Source organism: Hyaena hyaena, unplaced genomic scaffold (genome assembly GCF_003009895.1).
Source record: "Hyaena hyaena isolate Hyena2069 unplaced genomic scaffold, ASM300989v1 scaffold_304, whole genome shotgun sequence".
NCBI classification, from domain to species: domain Eukaryota; kingdom Metazoa; phylum Chordata; class Mammalia; order Carnivora; family Hyaenidae; genus Hyaena; species Hyaena hyaena.
Window position 1 is genome coordinate 1,275,921 of NW_024080937.1, and position 17,750 is coordinate 1,293,670.

Here is a 17,750-nt window from a genome sequence, read left to right on the forward strand (position 1 = left end):
ATGATATTTGTCCTTCTCTGCCTGACTTATTTCGCTCAGCATAACACCCTCAAGGTCCATCCATGCCCTAATGTCTTTTTTAAGAGGTAATAAAAGTTTGAAGAGTTTTGTATGGTAAAATTGAAAAGTGATAGCAGGTAGAATACAGAGAAGAAGTAGAAACTCACATTAACTTCCTTGTTTCTTCAGTTACTAAGTGGAACAAATTCCTTTTTAATCTTGAGTTTTTCACCTGTAAATCTGGAGTTACATCTTAAATTTGTTATAAAGATAAGTGTTATGCATATGAAGTGACAATACAGAGCCTGGCACATAATACATATTCAGAAAAGTCACATAAATACTCAGAAAATTGTGGTTGCTTTTGGATAAAATGAATTTCAAAAGCAGTAGTGGAGAAACTTTGTGAAGTGGATACTAGTAAAACCTGCTGTGGTTTGGTATTTAAAAGGAGGAAAAGGAAGTGTACTGTGCCGGTCAGTTACATTTTATTAAACCCTTTCCCCTCCTTCCTGTTTCCATGTGTCACTGTAGTTTGAACCACTGTGTATTCTAAACCCCCAGTCCAGGCATGTTCAGTAAGTTTCTGAACTCTAGATGATACTGCTTTTGATGACATTAAGACATTAGTTCTTATTGTGAGTTGCCATATACATGTCCTGGCCAACCTCCAACACTCTCCAAAGTGTGGCATACAGCGACCTGTATGCCAGGTATTTTATAGAGGTATTTAATAGAGGTGCATTGGTCCTGATCCTGCCAAGAGCTGGGCAGCAAAGCAAAGACTGGAGAAAGCAAAAGTCAAAGGAAGAAAGAGTGAGGACAGAATCAAGTCTGGGTTAGGGGCAGCAGAAAAAGTTCAATACAAAGAGGCCAGTAAATAGATGAATAAAAAGGTAGGTAGGCGTCAAGGGCTTCAGACAGACAACCCAGGTTGTAAAATTCTGGGTAGAAAGGAAAGTACTATACGTAGGTCATAAGCCAGTGGCTGGAGAGACCGTAGCCCAGGCCAGGATCCATACAGCTCATGGCATCAGTCTAGAAAGTATGATTAAGTGACATGGGCCTTTAGCCCATATTGGCTTTTTATTTGGCGGAACTCCGTATTCACTTCTCTTAGTTTATGGGCATGCCATCTGGTCTTCTCTGTCTTAAAATGGTGCTTCTCATGCTTGAATGTAGGTAGAAATCCTCTATGTCATAATGCAGTTTTTAATTTAGCAGGTCTGGGGTCTAGCTCAAGGTTCTGCATTTCTAACAGACTTCCAGCGACTCATACTTCTGGTCTAGCGACTGTGATTTGAGCGGCAAAGCCTTAAAAGACTGTTGCTGTTTGGTCTTGCTAAACCCATGGATCTTCTGTTCTGTTTCATGTCAGTGCTGCTTCCTTGTGGTAAAGCCCAGACGCTGGACTTTTGATCAGTCTGAAGCCTTGACAACTCTTATCTTTATTCTTCTTGTGACAAAGAGGCTCACATTGAATTTAATATTGGTAGCAAAACCATACTGACAATTTAAAGAATTCAATGTTCTCCTGACACAGTTGGTTTTCTTGGGCAGAAATGTTGCCCCTGAATGTTAATTCATTGCTCTGACAGGAATTATGCTCTGCCTGGTCTGGGGCCTCATGAGAACCAAGGAAGGTCTTGACCTTAAATACATGCCTGATTTTTTTTTTTCAGGTAAAATATCAAATTTGCCAATTTATGTCTTTCCTCAAAAAGATTCTTTTTCCTGAAACCATTTTTTAAAATTCTTTCATTACTTTCAAATGACATAAATAAGGATAAATCCCTGTTACTGAGAATAGGGGTCTGGTTGTAGAACTTTGAATATAATTATCAAACAAGGGTGGTAGCTTTCAGGGTATCCTGACATTTGTCATGAGAAAAAAGAAGCAGAGAAGGCAGAGGTAAATAGTATTCCCGGCTTTACCTCTTCTTGGCATTATATAGCATTTGGCTGATCCTTACAAGTCCTGTCCATCCATATTTCCTCTTGTAAATTGAAGGTGTTTTAGAGAGTTTTAAAGTGATTTGAAATTGTGAATTATATCTGGTTTATCAGAATCCTGGCTTTAAAAGCTTTGGGACACTGACATGAAGTGAACAAGTTAGTGGGTTGGCTACTGAAGAGCTATACCATCACCATAATAGAGACTTGCTATTTTGTTTATATTTGAAATGGATAGGAATTAATCATTTATTCAACATTTTAGATCCAAGAACTGTTTGGAATGCTGAAAAAAAGCCACAGGTACGTAGTGTCAGTGAGCCTCCAACACCCCCTGCCTGGATGTCAATCTCAACAAGCTAGGGAACATCTTGAACCAGAGGTATGCTTAGAACACAGGCACAGCCCATCATATGATGCCTCGTATTCCTGTCATCCTGGGATACCACCTAAACCCCAAGCACCTCCTGTCCCGTATCCTTCCCCCTTGTGTCACCCTCATTTTGCTATGGGTTTAGCCATGACTCAATCTTCCTGATCTTCTCACTTTTAAAATGTCCTTGGAGTCTTCTATTCCTATGTGAAACCGTTCCTTCAGCCCTCTACCTCTTCTGAAAATGTTTTGTCTTTCCGTCTTAATGGAAACCTGGTTTTCTGGGGTTTTCTGCTTCCCAGATGCCTGCTCTAATACATACTGGCCACATACCACAGGGACTGAAGACTGGACTACTATTTTCCTAGTAGTCACTGGAGGCCCCTTGAGATGTTAGGACCTGGTGTAAGATTGCTGATGTCTGGCTATACCACTCCTCTACCCCTATTCATCATGCTCATTGGTGAAACTTCTGCTTTCTTCAGACTTTTCTACGAGATACAGGTCCTGCCTGTTATCTTCCTGGGAGATCTCAGTTTCCATGGGACTAACCCATTGAACATCCTTCGTGCACAGTTTCTTTTTCTTACTAGCCCTAGTGGCCAATAATACAATACCAATTCAGCCATCTACTTATGCCCAGGCAATACGTCTGGACCGAATTATTCTCCCATCTTCCAATATGTTACAGCTTTTCCCTTTAACGAGTTTCCAATCCAACCTAAAAAAGAAGTTTAGACATATTTGTATTATTACAATTGTGTATTATTACAAAGAGCTTCACTCTTCTCCCCCTGAATCAGCAGACAAAACCCCTACACTGTCCATGAAACTATCCTTCTTCAAAAGACTGCTGAGCAATGCTGGAGGAAGCTACATAGATATAACTATAAATCTGTGGTCTCCAGGCGCAGCTGCCCCATACAACTGTCTCCACATGTTCCCTCATCTGGTACTCTTAAAGACTAGCTCAGAACTCCACTTTTCTTCTTCAACCTCCTACCCAACTTTCTCCCCATTTCCTCACAACACATGACTTTGCCTTTTTGGTTAATTAGATTTATAATGAGTGTTTAGGATGGACCAAAGGTATAATGAAAAATATAGAAGATAGTGTGTACTTATTCAGTTTAATGAACAAAACCTTCCTGGTACATTTGAAGTTTCTTATGTTCCCCTTCCTGATCACATCCCTCACACTTGTTCCCCAAATATCACAACTATTCTGATTTTAGTGTTTACCATGCATTTCTCTGGAGTTGTACTTCATGTGCATGTACTCCTACACAATATAGAACTATAGTACAATTTTCCATGTTGTAAAATTTTCTGTAAGTGCCATTATATCCCTTCTTCTGTCTTCCTGCCCCTCCTCACTCATTCTCCTCTTTTCTTTATGAAGTAATCAATGTTGATGTATCAAGATCCATTTTATATAGAATTAATAGGCTATAGTATATTTGGCTACTTTCCTATTGATGGACATTTAGCCTGTTTCAATCTTTCTCTTTTTTTATTGAAGCTGAGTGATTATGAACATTTCTTCCATTGCCTTCTGGTATGCATTTTCAATAATTTTCCTAACATAGAACCTTAGAAATATAATTGCTTTTCAGCTTAAATCATGGATATGAGAACTTATATTCTAAATATAAACATTTAATAATATAACTTTCCCTCTAAGCTCATTTTGATATGTAGCATAATGATTTTATTCTGACTTAAACATGCAAATACACACATTTTTATTTTAGTTTATTAAGGTTTGTTTTATAACCCAGGACATAATCTTAGTGAATAGTCCATTTGTACTTTGAAGCAAAATATGTATTTTGTTGCCGGATGAATTGTCTAATAAATGTCAATGAGGTTAAGTTGTTAGTGGTGTTATTTAAGTATTCAGTATCCTCACTGATGTTCTGTCTACTTGTTTAATCTCTTGCTGAGAAAGGAATGTTGAAGTCTCTAAGTGTATCACTGTGGATTTGTCTGTTTCTTTTACAGGTCTTTAGTTTTTGCTCCATGTATTATAAAGCTCTGTTGTTAGGTGCCTTTACCTTCAGCATGGTTACATTTTCTTTTCTTTTTCTCTCTCTTTTTTTTTTACATATAGTTTATTGTCAAGTTGGTTTCCGTATAACACCCACTGCTCATCCCCACAAGTGCCCCCCTCCATGCTCATCTCCCCCCTCCCCCCCAACCCATCAGTCCTCAGTTTTTGTCAGCATTCAAGAGTCTCTCATGGTTTGCCTCTCTCCCTCTCCCCCATCATTTCCCCCTTTCTTCTCCCCAATGGTCCTCCATTAAGTTCCTCCTAATCCTCCTATACGTGCAAACATATGATATTTGTCCTTCTCTGCCTGACTTATTTCGCTCAGCATAACACCCTCAAGGTCCATCCATGTTGCTACACATGGCCAGATTTCATTGTTTCTCATTGCCATATAGTAATCCATCGTATAGATAAACCACATCTTCTTGAACCATTCATCTGTTGATGGACACTTAGGCTATTTCCATGTTTTGGCTATTGTGGAGAGTGCTGCTATGAACATTGGGGTACATGTGCTCCTATGCATCAGCATTTCTATATCCCTTGGGTAAATTCCTAGCAGTGCTATTGCTGGGTCATAGGGGAGTTCTACTGTTAATTTTTTGAGGAAGCTCCACACTGTTTTCCAGAGGGGCTGTACCAGCTTACATTCCCACTAACAGTGTAGGAGGGTGCCCATTTCTCCATATCCTCATCAGCATCTAGAGTTCTCTGATTTGCTCATTTTAGCCACTCTGACTGGCGTGAGGTGGTATCTCAGTGTGGTTTTGATTTGTATTTCCCTGATGAGGAGGGATGCTGAGCATCATTTCATATGTCTGTTGGCCATCTGGATGTCCTCTTTGGAGAAGTGTCTGTTCATATCTTCTGCCCATTTCTTCACTGGGTTGTTTGTTTTTCGGGTGTGGAGTTTGGTGAGTTTCTTATAGATTTTGGATATTAGCCCTTTATCTGATATGTCATTTGTAACTATCTTTTCCCATTCCGTTGGTTGCCTATTTGTTTTGTGGATTGTTTCCTTGGCCGTGCAGAAGCTTTTAATTTTGATGAGGTCCCAATAGTTTATTTTTGCTCTTGAATCCCTTGCCTTTGGGGATGTGTCAAGTAAGAAGTTGCTGCGGTGGAGGTCAAGGAGGTTGTTTCCTGCTTTCTCCTCTAGGGTTTTGATGGTTTCCTGTCTCACCAGCATGGTTACATTTTCTTGATGAGTTATAATTTTATCCTTATATAATACAAATGTGCTTTATATGAAATCTATTTTATCTGATATTAATAGTCACTGCAATTTTCTTTTGATTAATGTTTTCATGATATATTTTTTAGTCTTTTTACTTTTAACTTATCTTTCATTATATTTAATTATAACTATAAAGCATATAGTCAGGTCTTTTTAATCCAACTGATAATCTTCCCTGTCTCTTAATTGGTGTGTGTGTGTGTGTGTGTGTGTGTGTGTGTGTGTGTAGCTTGCATTTAATGTGATTATTAACATGGTTGGGTTAAAAACATTTTGCTACTTCTGGTTATTCCATCTGTCTTGTTCTTTTCCTCTGCTTTAAAATTTATTTTGTATGTTTTGTTACTCCATTTTACCTTCACTACTGGGTTATTATTTATATTTGTCTTTAAAAGTTATTAGCAATTATGCTCCAAATTACCATAAACATTTTAATTAATTACAGTCTACCTTCAAGTATGTTAGTAATATAATTGTATACTATACTCTTAGTGTAAGAACTGGACAATAATAACTCCCCATTCATTCCCATCATCCTTCTTGCTATTGATGTTATATATTATGTTTTTTTATATGCTAGACACATATAATACATCACTACTATTTTTATTTTAGGCCAGTGGTTGGCAAACTCTGGCCTGCAATCCAATCCTGAATATTAATTAGTTTTACAAATAGAATATTATTGTAACACATCCATGCCTATTTGTTTGTGTATTGTCAATGGTTGCTTTTACACTACCACAGCCGAGTTGAATGGTTGTGACAGAAACTGTATAATCCAAAAATCCTAAAATATTTATTATCTGTCTTTAATAGAAGTGTGCCAAACTCGGCCTTAGGCAATTATCTTTTATAGTCACTACAAGCAAGAAAAGGTGAAATTAATATTAACTTTCCTTTTTATCATTTATAGCATTTTCCATTTCTCTTGTAGATCTTAGTATCTCTTTGTTATGTCATGCTTGACGAACTTCCTTTAATATTTCTTGCAGTGTGGGTCTGCTTATAATGGATTTGTCAGTTTTTATTTGTCTAAATAAAAGTGTTTGTCTCTCTTAATTTTTACAAATTATTTCTACTTTGTATAAAATCCTAGGTTGATGTTTTCCTTGTTTCAGAGCTTTAAAGATGTCACTTACATACTTTTAAACAAGAAGTGCAAAATATTTTCTTTTTTGTTTTACTTACTCTATATGTAATTTAATTTGCCTTTTTTAAAATTTTGCCTTGGTCACCTTAGATTGTTTCTCCTTATCTTCATTTTCAGTAGCCTATGATATACATAATAGCTTATGGTTTGTTTGATTTGCTTATTTGTTTATGGGGTATGTGTGTCTGTGTGTCATTTCTCTGATGTTTTCTGAGCTTCTTGGATTGGTGTTTTGAAATTTAATATTTTTGGAAAATCCTAGGCTATTATCTCTTCAAATATCAATTATTTTTCTTCTGAGATTCCAGTACTACATATGTTTAGTTTGGTATTGTGTCATGACTTTTGAATATTCTCTTATGCATTTTCTTTTTTGTTTGTGTCTTTTTTCTTTTTTTCTTTGTGTTTCAGTTTGGGTAATTTCTATGGGCATGTCTCAAATTCACTGATTATTTCCTTGATGGTATCGTAACTATTAGTGATCTATTAATGATCTTGTCAAAGAGATTCTTCATCTGTTTTTTGTGTTTTACATTACTAGGATTTGCATTTTGTCATTTCCAACAGTTTCTATCTCTGCTAAAAATTTCCATCTGGTCATACAAGTCGTCCACCTTTTTCATTAGAGTCTTTAGTATATTCTGTTTCTAACAGGTCCAACATTTGGGACATATATTACCCTGGTTCTCTTGACTGCTTTTTTCCATCTTTTTCTCTTAACTGATCATCTTATTCTTCATCTTCTTTGTGTGATGTATAAGATAGTGGAATAGTAAATAATACCTATGTGTCAGAGTGGGCATTCCTCTTTTCCTACTAAGCCTTTAAATTGAGTCAGTCTAGTCAGTAACAGTTCCAGGTTTGTATTTTGTTGTTACTATGACTACCTTCGGTGCCTTCAGTGCATCACCAGTTTCAAATAACTCTAACATTCATTTCTACTCAGAGTGGGGTTTGGGTGGCTGGAGGCTGTTCTTCACTCTCTGCTTAAGGCTTTTCTTGGGAGCTTCTACCAAAGAGAGGCTTACTGTTCATGTTTTTATGCCTCCCCCAGTGGTAGGCTGCTGTTAATAGCTTCCTAGTGTTTATTGGACTGGTAGTTAGGAATAGAGACATTTTCTGTTGTCCTATTTTAGCAAAATCTAAATTCTTAGGTCTTGAGGATGAGACTTTTCAGTGGTCTTGTCTTTCTCTTAGCAATAGAGGATCAGAGAATCTCTAATAATCTGATAACAGGAAACTTCTCTGTACCTCTCTTATTTCTATCTGCTAATTTCAGTGAGTTTCCATCTAGGCCCTGATGTCAATAGACTCTGCAGTTTTTGTTCTATAGGGGAGAGGATCCGAGTGGTGTGTCTTTAGTGATTGCTGCTCCCTTCCCATAGGGTTGAATCACCAAGGGACCCTTTCTCCAGATTCCCACTTTCTTCCCAATCTTCCTCATGAGCCTCTGATGAGGATGAAGAAAAGTCTGTTAGTGAATGCAGGCTACTCTTGAGCTTATGGCTTTCAGTAGCTCTGTGCTTTCATACTAGCCCACCTTCGATCTTCAGTAAGTCATTGACTATTTTGGCTGAATTCTTATTACCAGCTTATGTGAGGCCTGATATCTCTTCCTCCCTTGGAAGGAAGCTCTGTTCTGTGAAGGCATTTGCCTTTTCTCAGATTTCAGGCTAGTTGGTTCCTCTGAGACTTCTGCTCTCAGATTAGTTAAAGAAACAATATGATTTGATATATTCAGCATTTTCTTGAGTTTATAGTGGGAGTAATAGTCTTTATATTTTTGTATATCCTAAACTGAAGGTGAACATTTCTGTTACAAATATATTTCTAGTGTCTAATTTGCTACTTCACTTTTTAAGGTATCTTTTACTTACAAAATATGTTTTTTATTTTAATGTAGTCAAATTTATTAATATGTCACTTTTGGACTGTGCTTTTGAAGTCAGATTGAGAAGTCTTTGGACTCCACAGTTCTTAAATATGCTTTTTTCTTGAATGGAGAAAAAAATGAGGCCATTGGACAGAATATCCTCAAGTTTCTGTTAATACCTTTCAGATCATACCTCATTTTGTCTTCACTCCCCACTTCCTCCCATTATAGCAGGTTATAGCATCTAGATTTTTTCCTTGCCCCATCAATCCTCTCTCTCTTTCTCCTTAATCTTTAAGATTGAAAATTCAACTAAAATGTAACTGAAAATTAAAAAAAAAAGTATTTTTCTTTCTTCTTTCTTTGTTTCTGAAGGATAACTTCATCAGATAGAATTCTTGGTTAACATTATTTCCTTTCAATATTTTGAATATGTCATCACATTCTCTCCTTGCCTAAAAAATTTCTGTTGAGAAATCTGCTCATAGTCTTATGGGGGTTCCCTTGTATATTACTTTTCTCTTTTCTTTTGATGCTCTTAAAATTCTTTCATTGTTTTTGACTAATTATATTGTGTCTTAATGTAGCCCTGTTTAAAATCAGCCTCTTTAGGATCTTCTGGACCTCATAGATCTGGGTGTCCATTTATTTCCCCAGGTTCAGGAATTTTTTTCAGCCCTTACTACTTTAAATATATTTTCAGTTCCCTTTTCTTTCTCTTCTCTTTATGGCATTCTCATAATGCAAATATTATTTCTTTTTATTTTGGCCTAAGTTTCTGCAAGCTTTCTTCACTCTTTTTTATTCTTTTTTTCTTTTTCCTCCTCTGACTGGGTAATTTTCAATGTCTTATCATTCAGGTGTGTAATTCCCTCCCCCCATGGTAAAATCTTCTTTTAAAAACTCTCTATTGAGTTCTTCAGTTATTATATTTTTCAACTCTAAGATTTCTATTAATTGCTTTTTTGATATTTTTTATTTCCTTATCAAACTTCTTGTTTTGTTCATGCTTTGTTTTTCTAATTTTATTTAGTTATATGTCTGTGTTTTCTTGTAACTCACTAAACTTCCTTAGATAATTCTGAATTCTTTGTTTGATAGGTCATACATCTCCATTTATTTAGTGTCAGTTATTAGAACTTTATTCATTTCCTTTGGTGTCATATTTACTTGATTTTTTTTTTGTTGTTGTTGGTGTGATCCTTGTGTCCTTATTAATTCTACCTGTTTTTTTTTTGTTTTTTTTTAAGTAATGACCTCCTTTTCTAGACTTCTAGAGTTTTCTTTGGCAGAGACAGCTCTTCAATAGTCAGCTAAGTTTGGGTTTCTGGGTGTATCTCTGGTAATGTCCTTGAGCAGGTGGGGCCTGTCATTATGGTCTATTTTTGAGCAAGGTGACTATCCCATCTCTAAAGTGATGGCTGGGAGGAGGAGTTGTGCCACTGGCTGAGAACAGTTGGATAGTTTTATGGGCCTGGTTCCCTACCCTACTGAGGCTATAGGATGGGGTCCATGATTGCCTGGATTCTCTGATGAAGCTTACTAGATGATCAGGACTGGGTATGATATTTGGTAGTAGATGGAGCTATGACTTAACTTCCCTGTCCTGGCAGAGCAGTAGGGTGAGACTCAGGACCTGTACAATTTATTTGGTGATTTTAATCAAACCAGAATGTGCACCGAATTCCCTGGTTGGATGAGATAACTGGTTTTGCTCTGCAGATGGTGGAAGCCACAGGCTGTGCTCTCTGTTCTGGTGCCAGCACCACTGAATGTAGGGCGGTTGAATGGGCTATGCAGCTTTCTATATGCTCTGGCTAGGTTGCTTGGTTGGAGAGGCTGAAAGTTGTATTCAGGGATGAGGAGGATACAAATTAGATCCCCTGCCCTGGAGCAGTGAGAGAAGAAGCTCTAAAGTCATAGTGCTTTTTGTTTGTTGTCTTCGCTCAAAACAACCCCCATTCTAAGTTTCCTCATTAAACAGGGCCTGCCCGTCATGGTTTGCCTGCCCACCTCTTAGCTTCCTGGAGTTGCCAGCCCATCAGGTGAGATGGAGCTGGAAAATACTCTCTACAGCATATCTTAGCTCCATTGCCTAGGCAGTAGGGGGAGGGGCTATTCTAGGCCACTTTAAGATTCCCAAACAGGCTCTCCTGTGGAGAGGAACTGGAGCTACCCTCAGCCTTGTCTATGAATTAATCCTCTTGTCTGTGCTTCGCACTGGAACCCTCCACAGGTGATACTGGCTTTGTTCTGGGGGTGACCACCTCTGCCTGCCTGACTCTCAGCTTGAGTATCACAGGTCTGCGAAGCTTCCAGGCCTTGTCATCAGAAGAGGCTCTTAGCTCCCTTGCCCGGGCAGGAGGGGAGGGTGCCACTGCAGGCTAACCTCAGTTTCTCAAACAAGCTCTCTTGTAGGGAAGGGCTGGGAGCTACTCAGCCGTGTAAAGTCATCCTTTAACTTCCCGACCTTGTTTATTTGAGAAACACCCATTAAGTAGAGTGATGACATTGTTCCCTCAGTTGTTCTTCGCTGCTCCTCCTCCTATCACGGCTCCTGCCTTTACCAGCTGACTCCTCCTCCTGCTCCCCTGAATGGTTTTGTGCCTTAGGGTTCAGTCTTCAGTCATCTTTTTTTTCACTACATGCACTTACTTTCAATGACTTCATTTGACTTTGACTTCACCCTTAGCCAATGGTTTACAAAAACATACTTTTCCAGCCTTAATATCTCTCCTGAAATTGAGGCCCATGTGTTCAAATGTTTTCTGAATATTTGAAGACATTTCAAAAACAACATGGTTAAAGCTGAACTCGTCATCCTTGACTAAAATCCTTCCTTCTTTATACTCCAGATAGTTTAGTGGTCCATAATTTACTGACTTTCACCTGAAATTCCTGTCTTTCATTGTGTCAGTTCTAAATTGCAGCTAATTCCATCATTAAGGCTAGATAACTTCATTTAATAAATGGTCCTTTACCCTATTTAATAATTTTTTTTGGAATCCAGATTCTCTTCTCTAGTCATCTGCTTCTATTTTGACTTAGATCCTCTTTATGATTTTATTTTCCTCGAATATTAAAGTAACCTCCAAGCAAGTCAGTTTCTTTGTTAAGTTGCCAATTTCTAGTCCATTCTTTACTTTGACACCCAGTAAACTTCCTAAAAATCAGATATAATTATGTCACTCTCTTAAAATAGATACATTTAATGTGGCATCTTTCTGCTTTGAGAATTAGATTTAGTATCTCTAGCTGACTTTTTAAAATCTATCTGCGTGTGTAAAAATTTAAAGCTATTCTTGTGCGTGCTCTCTACACCAAAAAATTTCCAATCGGCACAGAAAAGGAACTACTGTATTTAACCATAACCATAGGTAAATGCTGTATTTACCACCTAGAAAATGCAGTGGTTTTTTAGAGCTTTTCTATTAATATAACTGATACCTTCTGAGGAAATACCTTGTTAACAGATATCAAATCTGAAATTTGTTCTCAAATGAAATGTATAGAATCATAAGAAGTTGTTATATGATCCTTGTCTTATGTATTTGGCTTTATCCTCTGTGAAATTGAATTTATTTTTCAGTTTTGAATGGATGATATGCCTAAAATGGGACCATATTAGTAATGTTTGTAGGCATCTTTAGTCCTCTCCACTTATCCAAAAGTACACACTCACCCTCACTCAGGGTTGACAGTTATTTTCTTAAGTATTCACTGTTAGTGTGCCAAGTTGTTAGTTTGTTAGTATTTATCTACATTGCCTTATTGAGGTCTCCTTTTCAATTTGTAAGATAACTTTTCAAGATTAGAGGTTGAGTTTTTTGTGAAGAAGTATAGTGAAGTTAACAAAGTTCTTGTATCTAAGTCCCACATGCATGGTAGTCTTTTCACAGATACTACCCCAATCATGCAAATGAAATTGTCATAGGTTCTTGATAGAATGTGGTTCAATGAATAGGTGTCTGTTCTTATCAGAATAGACATCTAAATTAAATAGTTAAAAAAATAGAAAACATTATCTTAATTCAAAATATTGTTTTTAAGTTGAAGAATTTGGTCTAATTAATTGATAGAGCAATGGCCCTTTACCCTGGCCTTCATTCCTGGTTTATCCTGAGGAGGAAATGCATATTTATCTGCAACTTTATTATAATATTTTCTAAAGATCCAAGATGCTTTTGGAATTTAATTTTTACCAGATGATCTTTAAAAACCAGAGCTGAATTACAAATGAAGCTCCTTTGTTAAAATAACAAAGACTAAAGCTATGGATTTGTGAAGTTGGAGACCAAATCATTATTCTAAACCAAACTTGATTGCCACTATCTCTTTAAACAACAGTGGGCAGACATTTAAAGACTTTTTATACGTTTTAATTCAGGTGGTAACTTGACTTAAAACAACATTGATTTTTTTTTTTCTAATTCATTCTTGGTCATATATATCAGGCTGAATATCAGAATGAATTTGAAGCTATTTGAGGCTGTCTGCATAACCGGGTATTAAATTCTTGAAGAGACTTTCTTTCCACCATGCTGATTTTCATGATTTTGCTGTTACTTTAATTTCCCCTAGACCTTTAGCCTTTTAGAATTATTATTCATTATTTTTACCATAGAGCCTGATCATTAACCAATTAAAACTTTATCAGGCAGAGAAGTAAGACTATAGGTAATGATCAGGTTGGAAACTCCCTGTACTACTTGTTGGCTCATATTGGAAGAAGAGCGTCATGCCAAATTATCTTTATGTCCTCATGAGTAATGTTCTAACAAGGGTGGATGGAGAGATGAGCATAAAGGGTAGATCTGATGGAAGGAATAATAGTAACCTTCACCTTGGCAAAACATGCTAATACCTTGACAAGATTTTATCTGCTCTTGCTGCTAAATTAGATGCATATTTAGTTAGCCACAGCCTCTATTGCTACCTACTGTGTTACAGAATGACCTAGAAGAGAAGAATATACCTTTCAGAATTTAGAAGTCCCTCTTACGATCATAAAATGATTGCATAGAGAATATCCATTTAACCTAGAGTTTATGATGCATAAATTAGGTGGATAGATCTTGAAAATAACGGTGAGATAGGTAGGAAGTTGTCGTTTTGACCTACCTTTAGTTCTTAGCTTTATACTAAACTCTGAAATAACTAAGATTTTTACTGTTGCTGTTTCCTAAATACAGAGTTTCAGTGGATATCAGGCTTTTAGTGTGAAGATACATCTATATTAAACCAGGAATCACTGGCAGTGACATTTGGACGTGAAAATTTAGAAGATTAAACAACCGTGAACGTTAATCATGGAAATCAAAGAGGAAGGAGCATCAGAAGAAGGCCAGCACTTTCTTCCCACACCCCAGGCAAATGATACTGGGGACTTCCAGTTCACAAGTAAGTTTGTGTGTTCCCCACAACATAGAAATGTTCCATAGAAATTTTCTCTTTAAAATCAAAGGCATTTAAGTTGAAAGCATTAGGACATAATTGTTACCCTAGACAGGTAGATTGTCACTGCTATCCTCTAGAGCATCACTAAGTCACATAAATAGAGCAAGCATGGAGATTTGGCCAAGATTTACATTTTGACAGTAGAATTGTTTTTCTGTGCTACTCAAGTAATTAAAATCATTGGAAGAATTGTATGTTTTCTATCATGCTTCAAATCCTAGAGTTTAGGTTTTATTGTTTAGCATGGATTGTGTCTTTTCTTTTCAAAAGATTCCTGTTGGCCATTTATTTATTACTTTCAAATATCTGCTAAATTAAATGAGAGCATTTAATTTACACTATAAAAATAATCTTTAAAGGATAGCCTGGGTGGCTCAGTAAGTGAGGCATCTGACTCTTGATTTTGGGCTCAGATCATGATCTCAAGGTTCCTAAGTTTGATCTCCACATTGGGCTCAGTGCTGACAGAGTGGAGCCTGCTTGGGGTTCTCTCTCTCCTTCTCTTTCTCTGCTCTTCCCGCACTGATGCATGTGCATGCACATGTGATCTCTCTCAAAAATGAATAATAAACATTAAAAAACAAAATAACCTATAGAAAATGGTATTGGTTGGATATGTTTTCTAAGAAATTTGGTTGTCAGAGCTTACAGCAGTTATTAATAATCTTTAAAAAAATTTTTTTAAATCTACATTATTTGAAATGAATAGAGATCTACTTAATGATTACCAGTCTCATCTCTCTTAAAAGTCTGATACTTTTAACCATATTTTGTGAAATGTCAACAGGAGAAAAAATAAATGCCTACTATGCAAAAACAAACAAACAAACAAAAGTTAACCCTGTAAATAAAAAAGCAAATAGCTTTTATACAAAGAAATGGTTCTAACAATATTTAGTGACCCAATATTAGTAAATTTAAATTGTATTTGGTAAATGCACCAGTAGAAATATATAAGAAAATGATTTTTGTAATATTTTTACATTTATTACCAAGTAGTTTACTTTTTCACTAATTTTAGTTTTTCTTCCTTGGCCACCCATGAGTTGTAATAAGTGGTATCCAAGTCCTCATCCACTCTTGTGTAGGAAGACCCTGAGCTGCAGGTGGTCATAGAATACCCATGTTATCACATTTTACCACATTATCACTTAGCACAGTCTGATCTCGCTACCTTCTAACCATTACAAGTTCCCATCTCTTTATTTGTTCTCAGACATTCTCTCCGCTTCAGTCTAAGCCATGTTATTAGATTTCTTAAAAATTATGAAAAAAGGAACAGAAACATTTATCAGAACATTGATTTGAGCTATCTATTAGTTGGCAGGATAACCACCACCATAATGTCCTTGACAACCTTACTAGAGATACCTCTTTCATTAATAATTCACTTTTCACAGCAGGCTGGAATGGTTTGAAAGAAAAATCTATATAGGAGAGTAATTTGGTGAGGTCATATTTTTTGAAGGCTTTGCCTCTGTTTACACTCATCTAAAAGAAACTAAAAATGGAAAAATATGTTTTAAATTTGCAAAGCTTACAAAAACCAGTATTTTTGAGTTTCTTTGGAGCCTTAGAAGTAAGGAGATCAGTCAAGTCTTTAGTTACATTTAGTTCTGCTACAAATATTATGTTCTGCCCTGAGAACTGATGGCATGTAAGTCTGGACAATTAACTGGGTTAGTTCATTCTTCCAAATAATATATTTATATATCCTGGGTAGGGTGAAGCACAGTAGCATGTATTGACATATCTTTGATATTGACTTAAATATCTTTAATCTGATTTTTTACCCATTTTTGATAGGTATTCAGAAGACTCCAAATGAACCACAGTTGGAATTCATCCTTGGTAAGGAATTCCATCTTACTTATACTGATAAATATAATAATAGTTTATATATACAGTATGCAACCTTAGGTTGCTTATATCACTATATCATTGCTTATTATTATATAATTTACAAACTTTTATAAACATTTTTCTATAAAAATTCATTCTTGAAGGTGTTACTTGGAGGTAGGTAAAGATTAAAAGTACACTTATGATGGACACTGAGAAATGCTATGAAACTGTTGAATTATATTCTACACGTGAAACTAATACAGCTTTGTTTTTGTTGTACTTTAGTTTAAAAAGCAATAAAGCTGAGGGAAAAGAATTAATTCCATATCGTGTTACTTTCCCTAGTTTATGGGTAAATAATCTGAGTTTATGGTTCTGAAGTATTTTGAAAGCTCACTGATATCTTTATATTTTATTTGTAATGAGGTTTTATAGAATCATACATACATGTATTCAATTTCATATACAGAGACCAGATAGGCAAACCTTTAAATATTAATATACATGTTTTATAAAGTTACGGACAAATTGAAATATATACATTGATTATCTCCAGTAGTTTTTTAGTGGCTTGAAGTCTCACTTAATCCAGGATTATACATTTTCATTATACAATGAAATAGGTTTCAAATTTATATCCTTTTCTCAAAATATTACATTTTGAAATGTAATTTACTAACATAAAAATTGTATGTAATTTTTAAAATTTCGTTTGTTTTTTCTCTTTAATAGAATTTATTTTTAAAGCATTTTTAGGTTCACAGCAAAACTGAACAAAAAGTACAGAGATTTTTCTATATATTCTCTGAACCCATAAATGTATAGCCTCCCCATTTTTAATATCCCCTGCAAGAGTGATACATTTGTTACAGTTGTTGAACTTATGTTGATAAATCATTATCACTCTAAGCCCATAGTTTACATTTGGGTTCATTCCTGGTGTTGTATATTCTATGAGTTTGGATAATATATAATGACATATATCTATCATTAAAGTATCATATATAATATCCTCATTCCCCTAAAAATCCTATGTGCTCAGTCTATTCATCCTCTCTCCCTTAACCTTTGGCAACAGCTGATATTTTTTACTGTCTCCCTAGTTTTATCTTTTCCAGAATGTCGTGTAGTTGGAATCATGCAGTATGCCACCCTTTCATATTAGCTTCTTTCACTTAGTAATATGCATTTAAGTTTCCTCTAGGTCTTTTCATGGCTTGATGGCTCATTTTTTTTTTATCACTGAATATTTTTCCAGTATTTGGATATACCACAGGTCATATGCCCACCCACCTACTAAGGGTAACTTGGTTACTTCCGAGTTTTGACAATTATGAATAAAGCTGTATGCAAGTTTTTGTGTAGACATAAGTTTTCACCACCTTTGGGTAAATATGAGGAAGCATATTGTTATGTGGCAAAAGTATGTTTAGTTTTATAAGAAATTGCCAAAATGTCTCTCAAAGTGGCTGTACTATTGTGCATTCCCACCAGCAAAGTCTGAGTGTTTCTATTGTGAGTGTTTCTCACAAGCATTTAGTGTTGTCAATGTTCTGGATTTTGGTATAATTTATTTTTTAAACATTTTATTTTTGTTATAAATGTAGCTAAAATGTGCTGTAAGTTAAGGATTCTAGGGTTTTTTTTTTTTTTTTTTTTTAATTTTCCCAGGTATTAAGAAACAAATGTGAAAACTCAAGAAACTTCTGTGGTAAAACCAAAAATACTATACTTATTTTTTTCTAGAGAATTCTCAGATGGTGTCAGATATAGAAAGAACTTGTTTCAGAAAAGAAGTTGAGTAGC

The 17,750-nt window shown here is 35.8% G+C and overlaps 1 protein-coding gene across 2 annotated transcripts in view; it reads left to right on the top strand.

Annotated features, from left to right (window-relative positions):
• The first annotated feature begins 15,908 nt into the window (after window positions 1–15,908).
• Window positions 15,909–17,750, top strand: part of INPP4B (inositol polyphosphate-4-phosphatase type II B) — a 367,571-nt gene continuing 365,729 nt past the window's right edge. The window contains exon 1 of one of the 2 annotated variants that reach the window (XM_039248219.1): window positions 15,909–15,950. The gene's annotated coding sequence lies outside the window, so the exon portion shown is untranslated. The remainder of the gene's footprint in view (window positions 15,951–17,750) is intronic. The other variant, XM_039248218.1, reaches the window with a different exon arrangement.